Source organism: Triticum aestivum, chromosome 6D, assembly GCF_018294505.1.
Source record: "Triticum aestivum cultivar Chinese Spring chromosome 6D, IWGSC CS RefSeq v2.1, whole genome shotgun sequence".
In the NCBI taxonomy this organism is placed as follows: domain Eukaryota; kingdom Viridiplantae; phylum Streptophyta; class Magnoliopsida; order Poales; family Poaceae; genus Triticum; species Triticum aestivum.
In genome coordinates this window covers 86,058,521-86,076,037 of record NC_057811.1, presented here as the reverse complement: position 1 = coordinate 86,076,037, position 17,517 = coordinate 86,058,521, and positions in this window count along the sequence as shown.

Genomic DNA, 17,517 nt, shown 5'->3' with positions numbered 1-17,517 from the left:
GTTCGCCGCATGCAGAGCGAATGATAGGCGTGCGAGATACGGGAAGTTGCGCGCGCATGGGTCGATTCCTACGCGCCTTCAATTGGGCGTGGAGGGCAGTTGACGGCCCTGCCCGCTGTCACTTCAATGAGCCGGATTGGCCGAAAGGGGCGGCCGAGCCCCGCCCCACCCCTTTATAAAGAGGGGAACGAGGGGAGCGGCGCCTCTCAATCCTTCGTCACCTGCTTCTCTCCAAGAGGTCGAGGCCGTCGCAGTGCTCGGGGAAGAGGAGGACGGGGCGGCGCATCGGCCTCGGCTCCGCCAGCGGCCCCTCCCCCGGTGGAGGGCCACGTCGGGGACAATCCCCGCGAGTTCTTCATTAGGCTGCGCCAGCCGCCACGCCGTCATCTTCGCCTCCCGACCCCGTTTGCGCGGGAGATGGAGATGAACCTGCCGCAGGCGCTACGGCTGCATATGAGGGGCTGTGGGAATAGCAGCACATGGGTCGATGTCGAGTTCCCCGCCCCTCACGTCATGTATCTTCGCCGAGGGTTGAAGACTTTTGCTCGCATCCACAGCCTGACGGAGGGGCTCACTCTCCATTTCAAATTAATGGGGAGCGGCCTCCTCTCCGTCAAGGCCTTTGGGCACTTCGGGACTCGCGTAAGGTGCTGCATGGAGAGCTCCTCCAATGGTGAAGACTCCTCCTCGAGCGAGAGCGACGAGGAGGACAGCGGCAGCGACGACGAGGCTAACGGGGGGTAGGATGACGGGTCCGACTAGGTGTCGGGCGCGCCGTGCCTGGGCAGGTGCGGCAGCAGCAACATTTGCACCTGGCCGCTCCTCCGGCAGAGTTTGCCGGGGGAGGGGCGAGCTCCTTGAACTTCTCGGGGCCGTCTCCTTGGGCGGCTGGCATCGGGAGGCTGCGGAAGAGGAAGAGGGTGGGCGGTAAGGCCGTCAAGTCGGAGTACGCAGACACCGACGCCTTAGTCGCGTAGTGACGTCCTGCCGCCTCGTCTTCCAGCTCTTCCTCCAGCGCTGTCATCACCGGCCAGCCTTTGGACGGCCACCGAGACGTTCTCTTGGTGCTTTCTACCGCTCGTAGCTCGCCTAGGCGCCCCTTCTGCCCCTTTTCGCTTCCTTGACCTGCCTCCTGAGGAGAGGGACAAGAAAGGGATTACAGGCACCTTATCTTTTTTCAACTTGTAAGCCTCCGGGCATTAGTAGAATTTAAAGCTTGTAATCCCCCTTGCTTATGTTTTTCATTCCGTATGAACTGTACCTGTATGGGATGTTTTTAAAGAAAAAGGGATGTTTCCCGGGTTTTGCGCTCGTGGGTGGACCCCGCAACAAGGAGCGAATCCTTGTTATTTATTTAAGATAAATGTTTTTCGCCCGGCAACAGGCCTTGCTGCCCCCCCCACTTCGCTCGACCATTCTCGCGCCCTTGGCGGAGGCAGGGATGAAGCGGGCTTATGCTCCTCATTCCATTTCTTTTGCTGTCGCGACTACAACCGAATCCGGACCTAGGAGATAATCCTTGGGTACAGAAAAGGGGAGCATGGTAGCCTAGAAATAAAACGAGGTTTCATATATCCCAGTTCCATACCAAAATGCATGACAGAGGATAAAAGACTTATCTGGATCTGCAGCACCCGGCAACCTTGGCTTTCTGTGGTTGGATCCTTGTACTTGCAGCCCTCGGCAACTTTGGTTTGCCGGGGTCGGGACGCCGATCCGTTCCTTTTCTTCCAAATAGCTCAGCAGAAGTGTTCATGTGCCCTGCGAACCAAAGAGGACAGAAAAGAACAGAGATACGCACACTCGACCTCTAAGCTAGGGGTTAGCCGCCGCTAAGCACTATCAACCCTTACCGAGGAAGAGACTCGACCTAGCATGCATGCGATAACTTAGGGCGCCAGCACTTCATTTATTTATGCTCAGGGTCTGCGCCTGGCTTTGTACAAAGGGTTACATGCCTTGCCGACAAGGCTTGTACAAAAGGGTAGCTTGCCGGGAGGCCCGGCAAGCCGCGCCTTATGGGTAAAACTTGCAAAGATGCTCGATGTTCTAGGAGTTGCTCACTGGAATGGCATCCTCGGTCTCCAGGCGGACCGCATCGGGCCTGGTGACTCGTGTTACCCGATAAGGGCCTTCCCACTTTGGCGTCAACTTGTTGGAATTCTTGGCCGAGTAAACATGCCGAAGAACAAGGTCGCCTTCCTCAAAGCTTCGGCCATGAACCTTGCGGCTATGGTAGCGGCGCAAGGCTTGCTGGTAGCGTGCTGCTCTCATAGCCGCCCAGAGACGATCTTCCTCAAGGAACGTTGCGTCATCTTGCCGCAATCGCTCTTGCTCAAGCTCGTCATAAGCGAGCACTCGATGTGACCCGTATATGAGTTCCATGGGGAGAACTGCTTCTGCCCCGTAGACCAGGGCAAAGGGTGTCTGGCCGGTGGCTCGATTTGGCGTCGTTCTAATTGACCAAAGAACCGCCGGCAACTCGTCAATCCAGCGCCTTCCACTCTTGCGCAGCCTGTCAAAAGTCTTCGTTCTTAAGCCTCGTAGAACTTCAGCATTTGCTCTCTCTGCTTGGCCGTTGCTCCGTGGGTGCGCCACGGAAGCAAAACAGACCTTGCTGCCGAGATCCTCAATGTACTACATGAAGGCGTGGCTTGTGAACTGTGTGCCGTTACCGGTGACGACCCTGTTGGGTACACCAAAACGGCAAACTAGCCCTTTGAAGAACTTGATGGCTGACTGCGCTGTCACCTGCCTCACCGCTTCCACTTCTGGCCACATTGTGAACTTGTCGATTGCAACGTACAAGTACTCAAAGCCCCCAATGGCACGGGGGAAGGGCCCAATATGTCGGGCCCCCAGACCGAGAAGGGCCAGGAGAGAGGGATGGTTTGAAGGGCTTGGGCTGGTTGATGAAGCTTCTTCGAATGGAACTGGCCTGCTTCACACTTGGTTACTAGTGCCGTCGCATCCTGGAGGGCAGTGGGCCAGAAGAAACCTTGTTGGAAAGCCTTGCCGGCAAGGGCCCTCGACCCTATGTGGGAGCCACATATGCCTCGATGTATCTCCGCCAACAGCTCTAGTCCTTCCTCCCGGGAGATGCACTTAAATTTCACCCCATTCGGCCTTTTTCTGTACAAGACGTTGTCAATGAATTGGTACAGAGCAGACCGGCGGCTACTCTCTCTGCCTCTTCCTGCTCCTCGGGAAGTTCTCCCATTTGGAGTAGTCGGACGGTGTGTTGCGCCCATGCCAGAGCCTGTGGCTTGACGGCAAGGACCAAAGGCATCTCTTCTGCCATGGGAGTGACTGCCTCTACGGACATGGCCTGAAGCCCTGCCGGAGTCGTTTGCCCCGCGGCAGGATCGGCATCCATGGCAACATCTTCGCCAACGGCTCTAGGGAGCTCGGTGGGGAAGTACTTGCTGGGGCCTAGCTTCCTCCGCTTGTTCTGCCCGATCGATGGTTCGACGAATGGTTGAGTTAACTGAAGCACAAAAGTACGTGGTTCCACAGGTAGCTTGAGGGCAGCACGCTTTGACAAGTAGTCGGCGATGTCGTTCTCTGCCCGAGGGACATGCTCTGCTTGTATATCATCAAAGCGCTCCTCCAGTTTCCTCACTTCATCCACGTAAGCCTCCGTCAACGAACTTTGGTAACCTTTGTTGATCTGCCTGACGATGAGCTGCAAATTGCCCCTGACGATGAGCTTTCTGACCCCAAGGTCCGCCGCGATCCTGAGACTGGCAAGCAAAACCTCGTACTCGGCGGTGCTGTTAGTTGACATCTCCCGGGGAAAGTGCATTTGGATGACATACTTGAGGTGCTCCCCGGTGGGCGCGACAAGCAGTACGCCAGCACCGGCGCCTTGCAGCGAAAAAGCCCCATCAAAGTACATGATCCAGTTGCGGCTCGTTTCCTTGCCGGGGAGAGTGGCTGGCCGTGAGCCTGGTGGCCTCTGGTAAAGGCGCCAACAAACTCATGATATAGATCCGCCCAAGAAGAAATGGAGTCCACCGGCAAGTGCATCAACCATGACATAACATTCGGCTTGAGTGCCAACGGATAGTAATTGGCAAGCACCTTATCATTGCGGGCCCCAGCAGCTTGCATCGCGATGGTATAGACGACGAGGAACTCTGACGGGTGAGTCATGCCGTTGTACTTCTCGCCAATGTCGGGCTTGAACATGCGGTGGGAGGGCCACTGGATTTGCCGCAGCTCACTGGTGAAAGCTGGACAACCCACCTCGTAAGGTAGGCCACCGTAGCCCCCCGGTGCTGGGTGGTCCACAATGGGCCCTGCCTGTCCGTCCGACTGGTGGCGCGCGTCATGCCGGCGCTCGATGGTGGTTCGAGCGTCTTCATGAGCTCACTCTCAAAGAACTTGACGTTGGTCGTGGCGGGTTCGCGGGTCGGACGATGCTACGGAGATATCATCATGAGCGTCGTCGCGACGGACCGACACCCGCGATGGCCGGTATGGAGGAGGGGAGTGCACCGTGACCGCATCGCCTCCGGCCCGGCCACCGCTGGCATGCGGTGGCTCGATGGAGCAACGGCCTACCGGCCCCGCCGGCTGCAACTCGTCGTTGTTAGCGATGCCGACGAGGCTCCGGACGGTGGCCTTCCATTCGTCGAGCTTCTCTGCCGTGGGAGGAAAGGCGAGGAGCAGCGGCGCGCAGGCTAGGGCTTCTGCTGGCGTGGGTGGCGGCGAAATCTGCATGGACCGCGATGCGCTTCGACTTCTAACCGTGTTAGAAGGAGCCCCATCACGGCCATGCGGCCGTCTGCCTCCTTCTCCAGTACCTCGGCGCGCATGCTAGCCTTCCTCATCATGTGAAGGGCACATGGGACTCTTCCCAGGGCCGCGCGCAGGGTCACCAGTAGAGCGGCGCTGCTCATCGCGCACGACCTGAGAAGAGCGTGCCGCGGACACCGGTGTTGCCATCTTGGAGGTCACCGCGCCACCGTCTGGTGGCACGACGATGCCCCTGGACGGCCCCGCGCCGCCTGCGGGAGGCCCAACTCCGTCTCTAGAGCTCGCGACGCGTGGCTCGTCGCCTGGCGTACGAGCGGCGCCGCTCACTAGGCCTGGACTGCCAGGGTGATGTGGATGTTCGTGGACCGCGCCACGGGTTCTCTCCACGACTGGCCCGCTACTGGTTCTGCACCGGTGCGGGCAGTCCGGTCTGAGACGAACCGATCGCCGTGGTCGTCTTCTTCTTGGGAGCCATGGTGATGAAGAACTGTGCCACTGGCTGCAAAACCAGATGCTCACTACTTCGCCCCCTACCTGGCGCGCCAAAGATGTCGGTGGGAAACGACACCTATGGGACCACGAAGATCCCTTCTACGGTTGCGGGGCGCTGGGTGGTGAGGAGAGCAGGATCAGCAGTCAGTACAAGCACTCGGATCATTTACCTAGGTTCGGGCTGCAGAGATGCGTAATACCCTAGTCTTGCTTGGATGTGTATATATGTGTTCTTGAGGAGCTCGAACTAGCTACAAGGGGGCGTAACTTGTCCAAGAGTCCGAATCCTTCTCCTGGATGCCCTGGGTCTCCTTTTATAGGCAAAGGGAACGCCATAGTGGCACCAGGAGGTGGCATCTGGGTACTGTGGTTAAGCTTATCACTATCCATTACGGGACAAGACACATTAAATGCGCTCCTGACGTGTCCCCTCCACTTCACCGCCGCTTCTCGCCTCGTCTTGACACGCGCCTGGGCCAGCGAGGCGGTGGCGCCATGTAGGTAGGCAAGCAGCTGAGGTGGCGCGGTGGTGGATCCTTCAGGAAGATCAGTATGCCACCACGTAGGCACGTGCTGAGTTGGCGGAGGAGCCCTGCATCGACACGCAGGTGCCTTCCCGGCTGGTGGGCTGGCAGTTGCATGGGATTGGTGGCGAAAAGCTTGGCGGGTGCGGGCCTGGCTGCAGCCTCGCGGACGCCCTTGGCAAGGGCCTTGCCGGGGCCCCGGCAAGGGTCTTGCCGTGGCGTTGCGGTCGTCCCCGGCAAGGATCTTGCCAGGGGTCTTGTGGGCTTCCTCGGCAAGGATCTCGCCGAGGCTCGTCGTCTTCCACTCTTCTAATTAAGAGTGTTGCTCTTGTCTTCACAAAGATCTGCATACCACCATGGAGGTGCCACCGGAGCCCTGGCCCAACGTGGCTGATGGTGTTGGAAACCGTGGGCTCAAGGGTGGCTCACTCCGCTGGTGTGGGCGAGCTGCCCCGGCAAGGGTCTTGCCGGGGAAACCCGCTTCTTTCTTGTGCTCACTGTGGTCTTGATCTTGGCGTCGTCTCACTTGTCTTGTGCTTTGGTTCCACCTCGGTCCATCTCCCCTGCCTTGCCCAATGCGGCAGTGGCGCGTGGCTCCGACTGCCCGTGCACAAGTAAAGGGGTCAAAAGGAGAACCCCTACTTTTGTACACCGACACCTTCCATGGGAAGCCGATGGACGATTTCTGTGGTCAGGTATCTTGCCGCCCGAAGCTTCGCAATATCCTGTTTGACAGAACAAGCCACCCACCGGCTGGATCCGGACATGACTAAGGACTGTGGCGATTGAAACCTGGGTGTTGGAACTCGAGGTAGTAAGGGTTGAGGAAGAAGCAAGCGTGGAGAAAAAAGACGGGTCTGTAACCCTTTATAAAGGCCGTGAATATCGAACGCCTCCTCCTGGGCCTTAAAACTTGCCTATTCCCAAGGAGTTGTATCCTAAAAGACGGTTGTGTTACCCACGTCTTTGTAGATAAAGAATCCCTTAATAAGGGGACACGATCTCTGCTTTGACAAGACGTGCCAATGACAACCGCATCTCGGAACATGGGGCAGCAGGTGAGAAAAACGGTTCGAAAAAAATGACCGGATTGACGTGATGTCATCTTGTAAAAAGTCGCCAAAGGATTAGACTTATAAATTATTATGCCCTCTGTGGAAGTATATGCTGCTCATGCTATAGAGCCGAACTCGATCGTCCGAAGACCATTATGAAGTATCCGGAAAGGGGGAACCCGCCTTGCAATGCCGAAGACAAATCTGCGCGCCGGACTCCTCGTCATTGAAGCCAGGTTCAGGGGCTACTGAGGGAGTCCTGGACTAAGTGGTCCTCAGGCGTCCGCCCTATTAGCCATGGGCCAGACTGATGGGCTGTGAAGATGCGAAGACCGAAGACTACACCCGTGTCCGAATGGGACTCTCCTTGGCGTGGAAGGGAAGCTTGGCGACCAAATATGTAGATTCCTTTCTCTGTAACTGACCTTGTGTAACCCTAGATCCTCCCGGTGTCTATATAAACCGGAGGACATAGTCCAGAGAGGACAGATTCATTATCATACTCATACAGGCTAGACTTCTAGGGTTTAGCCACTACGATCTCGTGGTAGATCAAATCTTGTAATACTCATATTTATCAAGATCAATCAAGCAGGAAGTAGGGTATTACCTCCATAGAGAGGGCCCGAACCTTGGGTAAACGTTGTTTCCCCTGTCTCCTGTTACCATCGACCTTAGACGCACAGTTCGAGACCCCCTACCCGAGATCCGCTGGTTTTGACACCGACATTGCTTCATTTTTGGTGAACTGCACCAAAATGTCCCATGAATTGAATCATCCATGGTGGTGACCGGTGTCATCCCTTCTACAATGGCGTTGACTGCAGATATTGTTCCCATCACGAGGTATGTGGATTTTTTGTCTGACCGTTTGCCAAAGATCCTGCATGTTGAGTGTGCTCTTGTGCTATTGTTTTGGCACTGCCATGATAAAGCAGTAATGTTATTATTTTGCACCTTAATCTAGTGGCAGTATTTATTTGAGGCAATGTTTTGTCACTGCTAGTGCCACAGATATTTTTTTATATACCGAAAGAGGGGGTTTCATCCGATTTCATTAAATAAACCCTAACATAGAGAACCATTATCCGACAACATCTCATTGTAAACGGGCAGCTATGCAACTACTAGTAGACCGGACTGAGTACTAGCAGGAGACAAGTTCGCCACATAAGCTAGGTAGGTAGGGGGACGCAGCACCAGCTCGACCAAGTTTGGATTACAACCCATATGCTACCACAGAAACATCAGGGGGAAGATAGAGCCAGCTTCAGCATCCCAGTCTAAGCACCCCCGGCCTCCATCCTTGTGACGCACGGTACACCTCGTTTGCCACCTGCTCGACCCTAGTGCCACTGGTAAAATGAAGTAATAATACAGTTAAAATAGAGCGAGTGTCCTCTCTATCATTTTATTTCGAATGTAGATAAAGAAAGTGCTTCTCTTTGTTAGTATATGTTTCATCAACTACTCCCATTGTTAATGTTTAAGCATTTTTGCAAACTGGGGTGCTTAATTTTAGTTAATCTGCACAAAAATAGAGATTGGAATGTCTCAAGGCCCCTCCTTGTACTACCACTGTACACTGATGTTCATCATTGGCAGAAGGTGTATCGGGGAGACTTGGCTCGATTTCCAGTATGAGGCGTACCGTATGAGGCGTCGTAGGGCCCATCTCGCCCTCGCAGCATGGCATACTATGATACTATCGCAATATTTTCTTCTATTTATTAGTGTATGTTTCATCAAGTAGTGCCACTATAATGTAATCACGCTTTTTTATTATCAGTGCAAACAGGGTTATTCAGCTGCATTTTGGTGGAACTGCACAAATGTACGAATGGAACCAGCATATATGCAGAGTGCGAGGTGCCAAGTAAAAGTTACCGACACCAACCCTGCTCCATCTAAGCATTGGCATCCACCACCACCAGTGGCATGTGTGGCACTCACTGTGGACGGATCTTTCTCGGCAGCAAATCCTCTAACCAAATACTAGTAGCTTAGACTTCAAAAAAAATACTAGTAGCTTATATTAGCAGTTTTCTAGGGAGTGCTCTTTTCTGAAAGAAGCACCAATCTATTTTTCTTTATTTGTACACAGTGTCACAACTTTGACCCAAAGGTCCAGAGCTTTTTTAGGGTGATTGGCGTAGTACTCGAAGACTGATTGTAAGCATGATTTTTATTAGTTGTCACACTGATTGTAAGCATGAGCAGATGGAAGATTAGGTTAGTGCGAAGCTTACCTTAAACCCTATCGACACCGTTGAAACGAGGCGAGCGTCGAGGGAACCGTGGATAACGGCAGGGAAGTGATGTCCGCGCCATCCGGCCTCCTCTTGCGGTGGTAGAACGAATACTCATGTGGCTCCGCCTGGCTCTGCACCCTCAAGAACGGCACGCCATACTCGATCGATTCGACCTGTATGCCCACCACCTCCGCCTGACTTTCGCCTTGGGCGAATCAGTCTACTCCATCGCCCAGAGGAGATACTCGACGAACTTGGAGGACTACGGCGTGACTGCCGCCGAGGAGTACATCACCGCCCTCATCGCCGCCGTCTCCTGCTTTCGCATACATTGCCACATGTCCCTCACCGTCCTTAAAATCTCCCACTCATTGCCAAACCAAGTAAGGATCTCCTTCAACCTGGTTAACTTTGCCTGGTCGCCGCCGGTGATCTGCCTGATTCGCTGCTGCATCCTCTCCAAAGATGTCCTTCTGAGTGGTCCGGTGCTAGCTTTGGAAGATGGGAGGAGAGGCGGTGGTCATGCAATAGAGAAGAGGGAGAGGAGAGACGGTGGTTTTGGAATGGAGATGATGGAGAGGAGAGGGGTGGTTTTGCAATGGAGATGATGGAGAGGAGAGGTTTCCCTGCCTTTTGGTCGCTGACAGGTGGGCCCCGTGCTTGGTGGGACCCATGTGTCAGTGTCTCAATGGCAGGATGGGCTACGTCAGGGGATCCTCGTCCGAGGAGAGATGAGGTGGTTTTGCAGTGGAGAAGAGGGAGAGGCGAGGCGGTGGTTTTGGAATGGAGATGATGGAGAGGAGAGGGGGTGGTTTTGCAATGGAGATGATGGAGAGGAGAGGTTTCCCTGCCTTTCAGTCGCTCACAGGTGGGCCCGTGCTTGGTGGGACCCATGTGTCAGTGTCTCAATGGCCGGATGGGCTTCGTCAGGGGATCCTCGTCCGAGGAGAGAGGAGGTGGTTTTGCAATGGAGAAGAGGGAGAGGTGAGGCGGTGGTTTTGGAATGGAGATGATGGAGAGGAGAGGAGGTGGTTTTGCAATGGAGAAGAGGGAGAGGAGTGTGCGGCAGCGATTTAGGATTGGACGAGAGGGCCGACGCGCTCTGACTGGATCAAAATCGAAATCAATTTACCCTTCAATTAAGAAAGTGACACCATATTAACTAGTCTCCCTTTTATTCTAGGTCATAATTGACCATGATGTTCACAAATAAAATATATGTTATACGTTGCAAAAATAATATAATTTGAAATTACATTCAGATACGAACCAAACGATACAATTTTTGGTGACATGCATTCACATTTTGCTTGTCAAATACACTACGTGGTCAAACTTTGACACAAATACGCAAAACAAAAAATACTTCCAAGAACAGCGCCACTCCTCTCCTGTTCCAATCTAAATCCAGCGCCGCTCCTCTCCTCTTCCATTTCAAAACCACCGCCAGTCCTCTCTTGTTCCAATCCAAAACCACCGTCGCTCCTCTCCCATTCTAATCCAAAACCAGCGGTGCTCCTCTCCTCTTCCATTCGAAAACCACCGCTGGCGAGTGAAGGTGCTATGGAGAAGTATATCGATGGAGGAGTACAACTGATATGTGAGTATCATAGACGACGACCCTGTGAAGGTAGCTAGGATGTTGGAGATACAGTCTTGGTTTGACAACAAGGACCAACTAGCGGAGACGGCGACATCCATGTCCAAATATCTGCAACAGAGCGAAAAGGCGACGATACTCCCGAAGGGAGTCGCGCGGGATAGAGCTGCTCCTCTGGGCCATCTAGCAAATAGATTCACCGAATCCAGTCATGAGGGAGCGGTGGTGGGAGTAACGATCCTAGATGGAGCATCCACCAGAGATTGAAGGATCGAGCATCTTCAGGGTGCCATTTGTGAGGGTGTCGTGGCAGAGCGAGCCGGTGGAGTCTTCGTCAACCGAACCCAACTTCAAGAGGAGAAAAGCAGTTGGCCCAACAATGGTTCCCTGCCGTCCTCTCCCTCGCCATTCACATCGTCTCACGGGGCGGCTGTCTGCCACCGAGGAATAGGAGGGGACTGCCCCCCCCCCCGCCAAATTGTCGGGCAGGTTGTGAATTGTCAGGAGGAGCTTAGGGTTGTCAGTATTTGCAGGCTGTAAATTGTGTTTTGTGTTGTGTATTTTGAGAGTACTTTCAGATATCAATGTCTTTTGAATTTCAGATTTGCATTATTGATCATATGAATTATTTTATGAATTCTAGAGATCTATTTTTAGCACTTAAAAAATGTAGTTTCATAGGAGTATAAAAGTGCAGACAATGTGATTCTCAGAGAAGAAACAGCAAGTTCAGTTTCAGATAAGAAATTGCAACTTTAGGAGGCAGAGCATTTATATTTACACGACCTTTTCAAACAGGGTTAACATCATGTTGGAATTTTTATTCATGGTCGAAAATGGAACTACCAGCCAGTTAACATCATGCTGATCAGCATTCATGCGCAGTCAAAAAGGTATGCTATTTTCAAAGTGCCCACGCAATGTCGAGTGCGCGAAAAATAGAGAAAACGAGGGATGATGTTTTGGCAAGTGTTGGACATGGTGTGCGTAGATGACAATGGGGAACCACATGTCAATAATGGCAGAGGCAAAAAAATTGGAGATATTTTCCCTACATCAGGTGGATTCGAACCCGGGCGGAACAGCTGTCGGGTAGTGTCACTTGGCCACTGGGCTAGTCAGTACTTTCATTACAAATAAGGCACTGCCTCAGGTGGTCCGATCTCCTCCTGCGCCTTTGTGCGCTCGCCGCGGCGCCGCTATCTGCCATTGTGAACATGTTGAACAAACAAGAGGGAATCTGGAGAGGACTGTATGTGGAGAGGTGGACAGTCGGGACCCACCAGGTCTATGGCCGTACGCAAGCAAGTGCCTCATTGAAAAAATACTTCCTCCTAATGCTATACTGACGTTGGGGCCCACGGGTTCGTCAACATAGTTACATTTTTAGGAGCTTCAACGTAGTTACTATAGGAGATAAATTCACAACGAAGCCGGGGAGCTGGCAGGTATAATTTATTATCACTGGGGCAACAAATATCAGCTGAGTTTTTGGCAGCCCACGACATGCCGGTTTCTATTTTTTTGAGGGCCGTCATGTATCGACCGGCCTATTGTCCTCCCATCCGAGGTTTTATTTTTACTGAAACATCGGCAGCCCAATTTAAGTATTTTTTGAAGAAAACACAGAGGTCTGTTCCATTTTTCTATAAGAATAGGAAGGCCTGGTCCAACTTATGTTTCCCTTCTAACTATATTATATATATTTAAATTATATTATATGTTATTATATATTATTTTTATTGTCACCATATATTTTACAGATACTTACATATGTAAGAAAACAATATCCCACATCTTATTAACTTATAAAAATAATTTCTTAACAATAAAATCCTGGATTTTTTTGGCAACGAAAATCCCGGTGATTGTGTACAAAATCTTGGTAAGATTTAAGGACCAATGTAATAATAAATCACTTATTATTTAAATATATTTATAACAAAATGCTCAGCCCCTATTTATTTTTTGATAAGATTGCTGCGCCCAACCCAACATTATAATTAGAATCATCCCAGCAAAGTCGTGTATTTTGAAAAAGTGCAAATGGCCTGTAATTTTTTACGAAAAAAATATATGGGCCGCATGGATGCTACATTATTTGTTCACCAGCCCAGCAAATGGACTGTAATTCTAAAAAAAGATCAAATTAACTGTAAATTCTTAAAAAAAATGGGTTGAATATGTGCCACATTTTTGGAGGCTGAATTGTGGGCCCATAGGTCGAAGCCAACGCACATCGTTGTCAACTTAGTCAACAATTGATTCTGACATCGTTAGCCATTGGATTTACATCCAACGACTGGCATCCATCTTCAATCTCTCTCTTCTTCCTCCAGCGCCACTGGGACCACCTGCTCCCATCTCCTGCAGCTAGCAGCTCTGCTTAGAATGCTTCACTGTGAAGCGCTACCCCACCGTTGGCCAGGCCATCCCTCCACCCCTCCACACCTCCTGTTGTTCTCCACCGAGTGCCGAACCACACCGCACCAGAACCAGTTAACCCTCGTACACCTCTCCGTCTGTGACTCTACTCTTGCGTCTTCCCATCTCCGGCTCATTGCTGTCCGGGGCCTCACCGTCGTCCACCATGTTGGATGCGCTCGGTGCAGAGTGGTCAACGTCGTCAGCGAACGACATCCATCGGAAGTAGACTGTGTGTGGAGAGGCTGACAGCTGGGTCAACGGCCGCACGCAAGGAAATGCCTCCTAATTACGTGCAAAATAATAATTCCTCCACCTGACAGCTGGGACCCACCGGAAGGGCCTCTATATTTTGCGACAAAATGTTCCCCCCGCTGACAGGTCGGACCCACCAGCTATATCTTCGCACGCAAGGAAGTGGCTCCTTATTACGCACAGAAAAATGAATACCCCCCTCCTAGCTGGGGCCCACCATACTGGGAGGCTTACTTGTGGGCCTACCAATTGACGGGGATGGAGGGCTTGGTCAACTTAGTCAATATGAAAGATTCTAGCTCCAGTGACCGTACGATGTCCATCCAACGGCCCTAGTGCTTCTTCAACCTCTGGTCTTCTTGCTCCAGCCGCCCAAACTAGCGCCGGTAGTGCCGTGTGCTCCTGCCTCCCGTGGCTGGCTGTGATGCTGTGGAGGCCTCACCGCCCCTACCACTCCCACCGCTAGCCTGTCCATCCCTCTACTCACCCACACACCCTGTTATTCTGCGGCGATGACAGCCTCATACTGCAGCCGAACCTGTGAACCCTCGTACTCCTCTCCGTGTGGGCAACCACTGCCGTGTCTTCCCCGGCACTGCGTCGTCCCCTTCCTAGGCCTCGCCATCGTCCACCGTGTCAGTGTCAAAACCGGCGGATCTCGAGTAGGGGGTCCCGAAGTATGCGTCTATGGTCGATGGTAACAGGAGGCATGGGACACGATGTTTACCCAGGTTCGGGCACTCTCTATGGAGGTAATACCCTACTTCCTTCTTGATTGATCTTGATGAATATGAGTATTACAAGAGTTGATCTACCATGAGATCGAGATGGCTAAACCCTAGAAGTCTAGCCTGTATGACTATGGTAATGAGGATATATCCTTTCCGGACTAAGTCCTCCGGTTTATATAGACACCGGGAGGATCTAGGGTTACACAAGGTCGGTTACAAAGGAAAGGAATCCACATATTCGGTCGCCAAGCTTGCCTTCCACGCCAAGGAGGGTCCCATCCGGACACGGGTGTAGTCTTCGGTCTTCGTATCATCACAAACCATCAGTCCGGCCCATGGCCAACAGGCCGGACGCCCGAGGACCCCTTAATCCAGGACTCCCTTAGTAGCCCCTGAACCTGGCTTCAATGACGAATAGTCCGGTGCGCAGATTTGTCTTCGGTATTGCAAGGCGGGTTCCCCTTTCCGAACTCCAAGATAGTCTCCAGACGGGATGATAGTATCCGGCCCCGAACACCTTCCTCAACATCTCGACCTGTAACACACACCACACACAACCGCAGAGATAATATAATACCACACGATTCCAATCCGCTAACAAATTTTTACAACATGACATCACGTCCGCCCGGACATAATTTTGAATTGTTTTGTGTCTACCGTTCCATGTTTTGAGACGCGGTTGCCATTGGCACGTCTTATCGAAGCAGAGATCGTGTCCCCTTATTGCGGGATTCTCAGCAATACGGGTATGGGTAACCCAACCGTGCCGTTTACACTGCCCTTGGGAATAGGCGAGTTTTAAGGCGAGTGAGGAGGCGCTTGATATTCGCGACCCTTTATAAGGGGATAAGAATTTGCCCTTGTCTACTCACGCCTTCTCCTTCCTCTATCCTTCCATCCTTGAGCTCCAGCGCCCAAGTCCCCATCGTTCTCCATCTCCGGAAAGCATCCGACCATGTCCGGATCCGGAGGTCAAGGCAAATGGATGGTCTCCTCCGTCAAGGAGAAGGACATTGCCGAGCTTCGGGCGGTCGGGTACTTGGCGAAGGAAATCGCCCACCGCCTTCCGGCCCAGGGGCAAGTGGTCCCTACCCCAAAGCCTACTGTGAGAGTAGTTTTTCTCCCTCACTTCGTCTGTGGACTAGGGTTTCCACTTCACTCTTTCGTCCGCGGTCTATTGTATTATTATGGCCTAGATTTCCATGATCTGGCCCCGAACTCCTTCCTCAACATCCCGGCGTTCATCATCGTGTGTGAGGCCTTCCTCCTCATCCAACCCCACTTCGGGCTGTGGCTTCAGGTCTTCAATGTGAAGCCGAAAGTGGTGGATGGCCAACACGCGGAGTGCGGAGGCGGCATGGTGAGCAAGCTGGCTAATTGTGACACCCAAAATTTTATTTGGATTTTTCAAAAAAAAATTATTTGGCTTGAGGGAGGTGATTTAAATTTTTCTTCAAAAGGACCCTCCCTTTCAAAATAATTTTTTTGGCAAGAGTTTTATTTGGATCCATCCAAGACTTGTTTGGTCTTGGAGGTTCTTGCTTTTTATTTGGACTCAAACCAAAATGCTTTTCACTTGAGAAAAATGCCTTTTGAAGCTTTCTTTGAAAAATGCACTATGGCTTTTGGGATAATCCTTTACCACTTTCAACAAATCTCTCTTGCCATGGCCTTAGTGCAAATCCACTCTCCTAAACCTTCCCTCATCTTTGGATCATGATTTGCATCAAATCCAGCAAGTTGAACCACCCCATATGATTATTTTCCATTTAAATCTTATCAAAACAATTTCTGTCCTCTTTTCTAGCCCTTGGAAGTTTACAAAGGAGCTACTCTTTCTGCTTTGATTTTTGCCCCCAAACCTTTTTCCCTTCCTAGTCCTTTGAACCCTCAACCATGATCCAGGAAGATCCACTGGTCTTCAGTTCAAAATTTTCAAACTACACTTGCTGCAAGTTTGGACCTGATTTGTCAAATTTGATGAAATTCATTCAAATCCTTCTCCAAAAATTCTGAGTAAAATCAGGCAGCCTCTGGGTGCATTGAGTGGTCACCTCACCAAGTCCCAGCCCCAGGAAAATTTTCTCATTGCCAAATCATTCTGTCGAACACCTGCAGAGCATTGTCAATGTCAAGTTCAGAGATTCAGAGAACAGTTCAGTGATCTACTGTCGTTTTCTTCAGAACTTGTTGTCGATCTCGACAGTGCCCCGATGTCGCCTTGCTCCCCGTCCCCTCCCCCTTGTCCCTGCACCGCACGAGCGCCTGGAGCCTTGCGGACGTCGGCGACGAGCTGGAGGAGGTGCGCCGCCCCGTGACCGACGCCAGCGGCGGCTTTGCGGCCGCCAGAGAGAGGCGCGGCGCAGACGGCGCCACCCAGCGCCGCCCAAGCCACCGGAGTCGCCGCGTGGCCTTCCACTCCCCAGAACGCGCTGCCACTCTCGTCGTGAACCGCTGGGCGCGGAGCGCGCTCTCTGCCGCCGTCGTGCCCGTGCGGCCACCCCACCGTGGACCGGCGCCATTACGCCAAGACCAACCGGGATTTGCGGGGGAACGGCACCAGTACACCTCACTGATGCTGCCTGGCCACCTAAACCCCCTGCCAATCCACTGCATCGCCGTAATTGCTCGCCGGAGATTCTCCGTTCACGGCCACCCCCTCGATCCGCCTATAAATAGAGGCCCCGAGCTTCAACTCGAACCCACACCACCTCTGCACTCCACCAAGAGCACTGCCTAGCCACTGGAAGAGCCCCGAGGAGGTCTCCTTCCTCAACTCCGGCCGCCGCGACCCGCCACGGGATCCAGCTCGATTCGCTCCCGTGCGTGCACCTCTGCCTCCCATCTCTTGCCAGTAGCTTCCCTATGCATCCACTCTTCTGACCCGCGCTTCAATTCGAGTTTGCAGCTCACCACCGGAGTTCTCCACCATCACCCGAGCCGCCGTCCGCCGGAGAAAGTGTCGCCGTCGACGTGGTGCTCTCCGACGGTCGAGTCCACCACCCACCGACGCGGAAGGACACGCTGAAGCTCTTGGTACCCTCCGATCTCCCTGTCTCGCCGTGGTTCGACGCCGGCGTCCACCGCAGTCTTCGGGCGCCGGCGAGCTTTTTAAACCTGACATGTGGACCCCCATGTCAGCCTCTTTCTTTCTCCCTCGAAACGTTTTCTGTTGGCGCCTTCGGGCAAAATACGTTTTCCCTTTTGAGCTGGCGCGTTTCTTTCCGAAGCGTTTTCTGTTTTCTCAGTTTAAACCCTGGAACTTTTCTGTTTCATTACAGATGAGTCCCTGGACAGAAACCTTTATAACTTTTAATAAAAAGTGATTTTTGAGTGATTCTTTTTCTGACAGTCTTAAAATTTTGTCTAGTTTTTTATGGGATTTATTTGGAAAATTTTTGGAGAAGTTTTTATGCACGC